The sequence below is a fragment of the Papio anubis genome, chromosome 3 (genome assembly GCF_008728515.1).
Source record: "Papio anubis isolate 15944 chromosome 3, Panubis1.0, whole genome shotgun sequence".
In the NCBI taxonomy this organism is placed as follows: Eukaryota; Metazoa; Chordata; class Mammalia; order Primates; family Cercopithecidae; genus Papio; species Papio anubis.
Window position 1 is genome coordinate 67,133,921 of NC_044978.1, and position 10,275 is coordinate 67,144,195.

Genomic DNA, 10,275 nt, shown 5'->3' on the forward strand with positions numbered 1-10,275 from the left:
AAAGAAGGAACATAGAGAGGTCCGTGTAAAATACCTTAAAACTACTCGGGAGTTAGGGAAGATATCAGCAAGGTCAGGAAAAAAGAAGAAAAGAAAAAAAAAAAAAATCAGCTCGTCGGTGGCCTCCTTAGTCCCAGACCAACCTCTACCCACCAAAGTTGTCCTTCCTGCCCTCTATGTGGGCAGACGGGAAGCTGCTGCTGCGCCTCAGGCCGGGGGCTCGCAGGCGGCTACCGCCGCCGTTGCTCCCACCTCCCAGCCTCAACTTCTCGCTTCAGGCCGCTCCGCGCGAGCTCCACAGGGTCAGGGCCGCATCTTTCAAAAGAGCCCTCGCGGTGCCCCTGCAGGACCCGGGCCTGCGCCCCCGCGCCCTGCTTCGTCCAATCACTAACCGTCTTGGAGGCCGGCGCTCCTGGGCCGCGCTTGCGCCAGCGTCTTGCCGCTGCCCTCCGCGTCCTGCGTCACCCAGGGAAGAGACGCCGACCTTCGCACGCGTTCGAGGCTTGCGTGACGTCGACTCTGTTCTCCGAACACAAGGACCAGGTCCAACTGGCCGCCTTCCCCTTCTGGAGAAGCCAGGTAAAATCGCGCAGTTCGGCCTCCTCCCTACCATCCCGTGCCCCGCAGTAGCCCTGACAGAGCACTGTAGGGATGATTGTTTATACTGCAGTTGTCTGTGCCTGGGGCCTCCTTCCCCCGAGCAGTTGAAGGCTGCCCAAGGGGTACCTGCGTGAGGGTTTCAAGAAAACCCCTCATTTCATCCCCAATTGCAATCTGAGAAGGTGCCCATGGGGAAGCTTGACCTCCATGGTGGCCTTCCTGTTTACAGAAAAACTACCTCACACGTCCCGAAGCTTGGCCAGTGAGCGAACAATCATGAAAACAGATGGGGTCTTTGAGAGCAAATGGCTCTGCTATCCGGATGACAAATGCAGTGTGGATGTTTTCAATTCTTTGCTCTCCTAAAGGTTGAAGGAGGCCCTACTCGAGGTGTTAGGTGGTCGTTCGTGGAAAATAAGAATACCAAGTCACCCAAGAGATTTCAGCATGTAAACAAAAAGTAATCCAAAGAATTGAGTAACTTTGTTATAACAAAATTTCAGTGCCTATCTGCCTTTTTATAGGGATAAGTTTTCTCAGTAATTAAATCAAATGTAAATCTCTTTTTTTAAAAAAGAAGGAAGCCAGGCATGGTGGTGGGCACCGGTGGTCCCAGATACTAGAGAGGCTGAGGCAGAAGGACCAATTGAGCCCAGGAGTTCAAGTCCAGCCTGGGCAACATTAATGAGACTGCCATCTCTTTAAAAAAGAAAAAAAAAAAAGGAAAAAAGAACAAGTAGACGTAATATGCATCCGGAAGTAGTTGGGCTTATTGGAAAAAATAGTCCCATCCCCCTCGTTAAGCAGTGCATTTTCTTTTTTTTTTTTTTGAGACGGAGTCTCGCTCTGTTGCCCGGGCTGGAGTGCAGTGGCCGGATCTCAGCTCACTGCAAGCTCCACCTCCCGGGTTTACGCCATTCTCCTGCCTCAGCCTCCCGAGTAGTTGGGACTACAGGCGCGGGCTACCTCGCCCAGCTAGTTTTTTGTATTTTTTAGTAGAGACGGGGTTTCACCATGTTAGCCAGGATGGTCTCGATCTCCTGACCTCGTGATCCACCCATCTCGGCCTCCCAAAGTGCTGGGATTACAGGCTTGAGCCACCGCGCCCGGCCAAGCAGTGCATTTTCAATAAAAGTATTTTTCTTTAGTGGTTATTAAAATGTGTGTTGATTATGTTGCTTCGATCAAGTGCCCATTAATGATCCCAATGATAACTCAATCTGGAACTTTAAAATTAACGTTTAGAGACTTCTGGTTACAGGAAATTAAAAAATTCAAATGTCAAGATGTAAAAGGATGATAATACAACTTCTAAGTACATTAGGATCAAATTTGAGAGGAGGCATGGAATGGAAATAAAAGCTCAAGGAGTGAAAGGAATGAGGTACAGAATTTCCCTACTGCATATGAAAATATATAAATTATGTTTTATTTTGAAGTAATTTTAGATTTACAAAGGAATTGCAAAGATAGTACAATCTTTCCATTCCTTCCAGCCACTTTCCCCTAATATTATCTTATATAACTGTCAACTAAAAACAAATCAGGCTTTTAAAGAATTAAAGTTAGTTTCATTCAGAGTCTTAGGATTGCAACCCAGGAGAGTCTTTCAGAGGGTTTCTGTTTCACTGCACCAAAGCAGTGTTTCAGCCCATAGCTTATATTTCAGGTGATGTGGATGTTCAGCATGTGCTCAGAAGTTACAGTAGAGCAACATCTCATCAAAGTTTGGGTGGGAGAGGAGTACATTCGTTATAGATTACAGAGTCATAATAATTATTCCTGTCAGACATTATCTCATGTACAGGAAAAGACAAAGGCTAGGATCTTTGAACTTCTTTTCTAGAAATGCAGTGATTCAGGCAAGAGACATGGGAACCTGTTCACTATCCTGCTTATGATCTCCAGGGCATTCCTTCTGGCTGCACTCAGTCTCTGAGTCAGGGGGTTGTGAAGTTACGCTCACAAGCAGAGTGAGCAAACATGGCTTCGTCACAGCAAGTGTGGACTCTGGCTGGCCAGAGGCAGATGTTTGCTACTTTGTCTCATGTAACTGTGGCACATTGATGGAAACTAATAAATTAACATTAGTACAGCACTACTGACTATACAACACTTTATTTGGATTTCACCAGTTTTTCAACCAATGTCCATTTTCTGTTCCAGGATTCAGGTTGTCATAATGCATTTATTGGTCATATCTCCTAAGTATCCCATGGTCTGTGATAGATTTTCAGTTCTTCTTTATTTTTCATGACCTAGATAATTTTGAAGAGTGCTGGTCAGGTGTTTTCTAGAATCGCCCTCAATTTGGGTCTGTCAGGTATTTTCTCATGACTACAGAGTTATGGTATTTGGGAAGAATACTACATAGATGAAGTTCACTTCTCAGGGCATATTAGGGAGTAACATAATGAGTATAACTGGTGATGTTAACTTTGCTGACTTGGTTAAGGTTGTGTCTGCCAGTTTTCTCCACTGCACAATTTCTGTTTTTCCTTTTCTAGTCTCTGTTTGTTAGAAGGTTCACCTCTTAGACGAGTATCACAGAATTTGTGGACATTTATTCAAACCACATATTAATAAATATTTGAGGGTGGTAATATTTTAAGGTTATGTATATGCACTGTTTCACCCTAGAGTTTCACCCACTAATTTTAGCATTCATCTTTGTAGTCTTACCCAAAGCAGTTATTACTACGGTGTTCTAATGATTCTTTTCAATATCCCTCATTCTTTCTACATTTATTATTTGGAATTCTGTAAGAAAGCCTTGCCCCTTTCCGTTATATTTATTCATTTATTTGATTATATCAGTATGGAGGCATAGGTATTTATTCTGTCATTTGAATATAATCCAATACTACGTATTTTTTTAAATTTCGTTGTAATTTTTTTTTTTTTTTTTGAGACAAGGTCTTGCTTTGTCACCCAGGCTGGAGTGCAGTAGTGTGATCGTGGCTTACTGCAGCCTCCATCTCTTGGGCTCAGGTGATCCTTTCACCTCAGCCTCCTGAGTAGCTGGGACTACAGGCATGTGTAACCACACCCAGCTAATTTTTTTTTTTTTTTTTTTTTTTTTTTTTTTTTTTTTTTTAGAGACAGGCCTTCTCCATATCACCCAGGCTGGTCACAAACTCCTGGACTCAAGCAGTCCACACGTCTGGGCCCCCCAAAGTGCTGGGATTACAGGCATGAGCCACTGGGATTGGCACTACCATTATTGATTTTGTTGTTCAAATTATTCCAGCTTTGGTCATTGGGAACTCTTTCAGGTTGGCTCTTGTGTCCTCTTGACATGTCTTCACCTTTTTTTTTTTTTTTAAGGTGTTTTTCCTGCCCTATATCTAACAAAAAGCTGTGGTTACTTTTACAGAAGAATGGTATTTAGAAACTAAGCTCTGAGCATTAGGAGTGCTTATTGCTGCTGGGGTGTCATTGCTTCTATGCCTGCACAGAGGACAGACAAAGCTAGGAAATATATTTATATGTACTAACTCCTGTATACAGACATATCTATATTTATATATAAAAACAAATGTATACTTACACCTTTGACTGTAATCTGACACCCGGGCAGTCATTCCTGCTTCCCTTTATTTGTGATTTCTTTCTCTGATAATGAGAAATCTGGCAATATCTAAAATGTATTTTATTTTTCAGTGTATAGTAGATGCATATTGGTTAACTTTTACATTTGTGAGAAACAAATTTGCCACCAAGAAGAGTTTAGCATTTATTTATTTCATTTTTATTTCTTTAACTTTATTGACCAGGCTATTTCTTTCATTTTTTTCTTTAATCTTACATTATCTAGTCAAAACAGTTTCCCAGAGTTACTCAGGTTGGTTATTTGTTTACAGTTCTATGGGTTTTGACAAATACACGGTCATGTATCCACCACTACAGTACTGTGTACAGAACAGTTTCATCACCCCCAAATTTCCCTTGTGTGTTCACTTTGTAGTTGACCCTTCTTCTCTCTCCTAACTCCTGGTAACCATTGATCTGTTTTCTGTTCCTATAGTTTTTCCTTTTCCATAATGCCATATAAATTGCATAATAAAATATGTAACATTTTGAATCTGGCTTCTTTCACTTAGAAAAACACATTTAAGATTCATCCACGTTGTTGGATGAATCAATAGCTTCTTCCTTTTTATTGCAGAATAATATTCCATTGTACCACTGTTTATATGTTCATCCGTTGAAAGATATCTTGGTTGTTTCGGTTTTGAGGCAATTATGAATACAACTGCTATAAACATTTGTGTACATAAATTTTCAATTCATTTGGGCAAATACCTAGAAATGGGATTGCTGGGTCATATGATAAGTGTATGTTTAACTTTATAAACTTCCAAACTTTTCCAAAGTGATTGTATCATTTTTGCTTTCTCACAAGGGTCTGGGCAGAATTTCATTGCTAGGTGTTCTTCCCTGTTCAGCCAGTGCCATGGGAGAAAGTTTTCTCTGGATTCATCTTTATCTACCCTGTGAGCACCCATGTCCTTTATGTCTTCCAAGGAATAAAAACCTTAATCTGCAGACGGAAGGGCAACAGCTGAACATCTGGCCCAGGTGTTCCTATGCCTATCTCTCTCCAGATTTCAAGTTAGTTTTTTGTACTATGACCCTTGTTTACTGATGGGTTCAAGAAAAAATGTTACAGTTTGTCCAGCTTTTAAAATTGTTCTAAGGGTAAGTACAGTGCTTTTACTGTCTCTACATTTTCAAGTTGTTCATGTGTCTTTAAATGAGTGATGGTGTGCTTCACATCTCTAGGATACTTAGATTCAACTGGATACATTAAAATGAAGATAAATCAAGATGTACTTAATTGTCAATACTTCCAGTATGCCAGAAATTGCATCCTTTGCAACTAATTAAACTTATGCTGGAAAAAATACGTTAACTTTAAAATATGTAAAATGTTATGAATAGTTTTTCAAAATTAGAAAATGAGGGACATGTTTGAAGACCAGTTTTTAATTAGATTGGGAGAAAGGTAGGACATTACTCACTTTTTCTGACCCTATTTCATCCACTGGGCTGTTTGTTCTATAGGAATACATTCCTGCTGGCATCACCCTTTAAGTCAGAGTCACTTACTGGGGTGGAGGACTGAGACATTCACTTCATGCTCAAACTTGAACGGTGCATCAAAAAACTTAGTAATTTAGACAAATACTTTATTGCAGTATTTTAAAAAGTCAAAATTATTGCCAAAAGTTTGATTAACAATAAGTCAAAATTTCAAATGAAGATATCATTTAACCCTGCACTTGTCCTAATTCCAAGCTGAAACTTTAGGTCTTTTGTCCATAGGTTTTTAAATGAATGATGTTGGATCTCAAATCCCTACAATATTCTCAATGGACACATTTACAAAGAATGATATAACACCCTAATCTCTTCACCCTAATTCTGGCACTGCTGCAAGATAGGATGAGGAAAGGGAACTACCATTTTTTTTTTTTTTTTTTTAGCTATTACTTTATGGAAACTATACATCTGCTTTGTGAAGTATATTTTAACTATTTATTTTCAAAGTCTTGCTCAGCATATATTGGAGCAGGTATTCAAATTCAGGTCTACCATCAAAACCAAACTCTTTCATCAAAGCAAATGTGTAGAATGGTGGTGAGCCTTTGGAGATAAGCCCTTATGGTGCAAGGGAACTCCTAAAAGATTTGTAGAAGATAAAACATGTTCAACATCACCAAACATTTTAAGTAGGGATTATTGCCCATGCTGCTTTGCTAGATGCTAGAGATATACACATATGGTAGCTGTAATTAAGTAACCCATAACATTGATGACACTAATAATGCAAATCACATCAAGAATATGACAGAAGGCCGGGTGCAGTGGCTCACACTTGTAATCCTAGTACTTTGGGAGGCCGAGGCAGGTGGATCACTTGAGGTCAGGAGTTCAAGACCAGCCTGGCCAGTATGGTGAAACCCCATCTCTACTAAAAATACAAAAATTAGCTGGGCATGGTATCATGCTTCTGTAATCCCCGCCACTCAGGAGGCTGAGGCAGAAGAATTGCTTGAACCCGGGAGGTGGAGGTTGTAGTGAGCCGAGATCATGCCGCTGTACTCCAGCCTGGGCAACAGAGCAAGATGCTGTCTCGAAAATAAAAAAAAAAAAGAAATACAACAGAAAAGTCAATATATGATAATAAAATTAAGTGCATTATAAAATGTTGTTTGGCGTAGGAATAAGAATGAATCTTTGGTGTTAGAAACTCCTTTAGAAAAATCTTTCATAATCTTTGATATTATACTTTATAATATTAAAATCTGACCTTACTAACCTAAGTGTTACAACTCTAATGTAAACAACTATCTTCTCTTGAGTTGATTACTCAGGAGCCTCCTAACTGGTTTCCTGTTTCACTATTTGCTCCCATCCCTCTGCTCTCTCCTCTAAACTCTCTTTTCCTTACTCTAGCCAAAGCAAGTTACACTCATGGGAGAATGTTGAAGGGGAAGCAAGCACGTCTGTCTTTACGTGGTGTCAGGAGAGACAGAGAAGGGGGAAGTGCTACACACTTGAAAAAAAACCCACATCTCGTGAAAACTCACTCATTATTACAAGAACAGCAAGGGAGAAATCTGCCCCCATGATCCAGTGACCTTCCACCAGGACTCTCCCCTGACATTCGGGATTATAATTCAACATGAGATTTGGGTGGGGACACAGAGTCAAACCATATCACAAGGCAGGTTAAAACACAGCCCTGATCTTGGAGCTTACAGTAAAATAAAGAATAAATAACATGCTTAGAAAATGGCCAGCCCTTTGATTGGGCCAAAATGTTTATCAGCTCATACATTCTGGCTGAGCCCTGTCAGGTTTATTAAATACGTATTGGCCTATTCCATTTTGTTTCAGCCACAGCGTGTTCAGTTTAGCATGTGAAGACTGGAGAGATATGTATGATGTTTTGGTTCTTATTTTTAAAATATTAAAATTTTCATACAGTCATAACCTGATAATTTTGGTTGAGGTTTACCCAATTTAGGCTATGGGGCAGATAATCCACATAATTTGCATAACAATTCCTAATGAGTTATGTTGTAAAATGACATGTTTAGTGGTTTAGTGTTTAAGATGTTTCAGTGTAATTTAAATATGTTTCATATTTCAAGACCACACTGAATGTTGTTTCTGCATTGGTTTTAGTAAACTGTCTCAGATTTGATACCATATATTATCTATTAACAAATGATTGATTGTCTGTTGGATACATGAAAACATACCAGATTTTAGATACTTCCTTTCACATATTTCTGAATACTGTTATAAATTTAACTTGGCATCAAATGGCCCAATGAGTTGCAGGATGTTTTGGCAACTGCTGAACTATATTACTCTCATCTTTTTATGATGTGACTCTTAAGATTTGGCAAGGAAGTGGGCAATTGGGCATAATAGTGAATTGTTCATCTCAGTACATGATACTCAGTTGCTCATTAACTCAGTTGCTAAAGCTAGAACCTCAGAAGCAAGGCCAAAGTATAAGGTTGTGAACGAGAACACCAAGCCAAGGGAGTGAGTGGGGATGAAGTGCAGCTTTACTCTGCTAAGCAATACATACACCTCGGTTTGGGGCTGCTTTGGCTTGAGGAATGGATGGGCTTCCTAATTTCTAATCTAATTAATATAAGTTATCTGACCATGCCCAAGAATTATCCTTGACTCTTTTCTTTCCCCCAACTCCCGTTATATGTTAGTTCTGTTGGCTGTCTCCACAACATTGCGGAATGAAAACACTTCTTACTACTTCCACTGCTGCCATCCTAGTCGAAACAGCTGTTACCTTTTCCTGGGATTTCTGTGATAGCTTACAAACAGGTCTTCCTGCTTCCCACTCTTGCCCCTCTTAACCATCCAGTAAATGTTCCCCATTTTACTCTTAGAAGACAAGTGTAATATTGTTACATGGATATATTGCACAGTGATGTAGTTAGGGCTTTCAGTGTATCCATCACCCAAATAACGTACATTGTATCCTTTAAGCAATTGGGAAATATCATTCTCCCCAGTCCCCTACCCTTGAGTCTCCATTGTCTATCCATTCCACACTCTATGTCCATATGTATACATTATTTAGCTCCTGCTTATAAGTGAGAAGATGCAGTATTTGTCTTCGTGTTTCTGAGTTGTTTCACTTAAAATAATGGCCTCCAATTCCATCCATATTGCTGCAGAATAGGATTCCATTCATTTTTATGGCTGAGTAGTGTTCCATTGTGTATATATACCACATTTTCTTTATCCAATTATCCATTGTTGGGTGCTTAGGTTGATTCCATATCTTTGCTATTGTGAATAGTGATGTGATACCTTTTTGGCATAATAATTTCTTTTCCTTTGGAAAGAGGAAAAGAAATCCTCTACTACCCAGTAGTAGGATTCCTGGATCGAATGATAGTTCTATTTTTAGTTCTTTGAGAAATTTCCACACTGTTTTCCATAGAGCTTGTACTAATTTACATTCCCACTAGCAGTGAAACGGTGTTCTCTTCTCTGAATCCTTGCCAACATTTGTTACTGTCTTTGTAATAAAGAGCCATTGTAACTGGTGTAAAGATGGTATCTCACTGTGTGGTGTTTTTGTTGTTGTTGTTTGTTTGTTTGTTTGTTTGTTTGTTTTTGAGACAGAGTCTTACTCTGGAGTCCAGTGGCATGATCTTGGCTCACCACAACATCTACCTCCCAGTTAAAGTGATTCTTATGCCTCAGCTTCCTGAGTAGCTGGGATTATAGGTGTGTGCCATCACACCCAGCTAATTTTTTGTATTCTTAGTAGAGATGAGGTTTCACCGTGTTGGCAAGGATGGTCTCGGACTCCTGACCTCAGGTAATCCGCCCGCCTCGGCTGGATGAGCCAAAGTACCCAGCCTCATTGTGGTTTTAATTTGCATTTCCCTGATGATTAGTGATATTGAGCATTTTTTTCATATGCTCATTGGCCATTTTATAGTTTTTTTTTTTTTTTTTTAATGTCTATTCATGTCTTTTGCCTGTTTTTTTTAACGGGGTTATTTGTAGGCTTTTTGTTGTTGTTGAATTGAGTTCCTTGTAAATTATGGCTATTACTCTCCTGTCAGATGGATAGTTTGCAGATATTTTCTTCCGTTCTGCAGGTTGTTCACTCTGTTGGTTATTTCTTTTGGCTGTACAGAAGATTTTTTACGTCTTTTTTTTTTTTTTTTTTTTTTGAGACAGGGTCTCACTCTGTCACCCAGGCTGGAGTACAGTGATGCAATCTTGGCTCACTGCAACCTCTACCTCCTGGGTTTAAGCAATCCTCCCACCTCAGCCTCTTGAGTAGCTGGGCCGATAGGCACACACAATCATACCTGGCTAATTTTTGTATGTTTTTGTAGAGATGGGGTTTCACCACGTTGCCCAGGCTGGTCTCAAACTCCTGAGCTCAAGCGATCCTTCCACTTTGGCCTCCCAAAGTATTGGAATTACGGGCATGAGCCACCATGCTCAGCCTAGTTATGTCCCATTTTTATTCTTATTGTCTTGGCTTGTGTGGTCTTAGTTATGAATTCTTCACCTAGACCAATGTTCAGAAGAGTTTCCCCTAGCTTTTCTTCTAGCATTATTTTTATAGTTTGAGGTCTTACATTTTAAATCTTTATGAGT

General features: G+C 39.9%; 1 protein-coding gene across 2 annotated transcripts in view; it reads right to left on the reverse strand.

Moving 5' to 3' along the window:
* Positions 1 to 814, reverse strand: part of ADAD1 (adenosine deaminase domain containing 1) — a 52,062-nt gene extending 51,248 nt beyond the window's left edge. Inside the window, exon 1 of one of the 2 annotated variants that reach the window (XM_031664304.1) lies at positions 154 to 397. The gene's annotated coding sequence lies outside the window, so the exon portion shown is untranslated. Of the gene's footprint in view, positions 1 to 153 lie in introns of both variants that reach the window. The other variant, XM_031664305.1, reaches the window with a different exon arrangement.
* Positions 815 to 10,275: the final 9,461 nt, after the last annotated feature.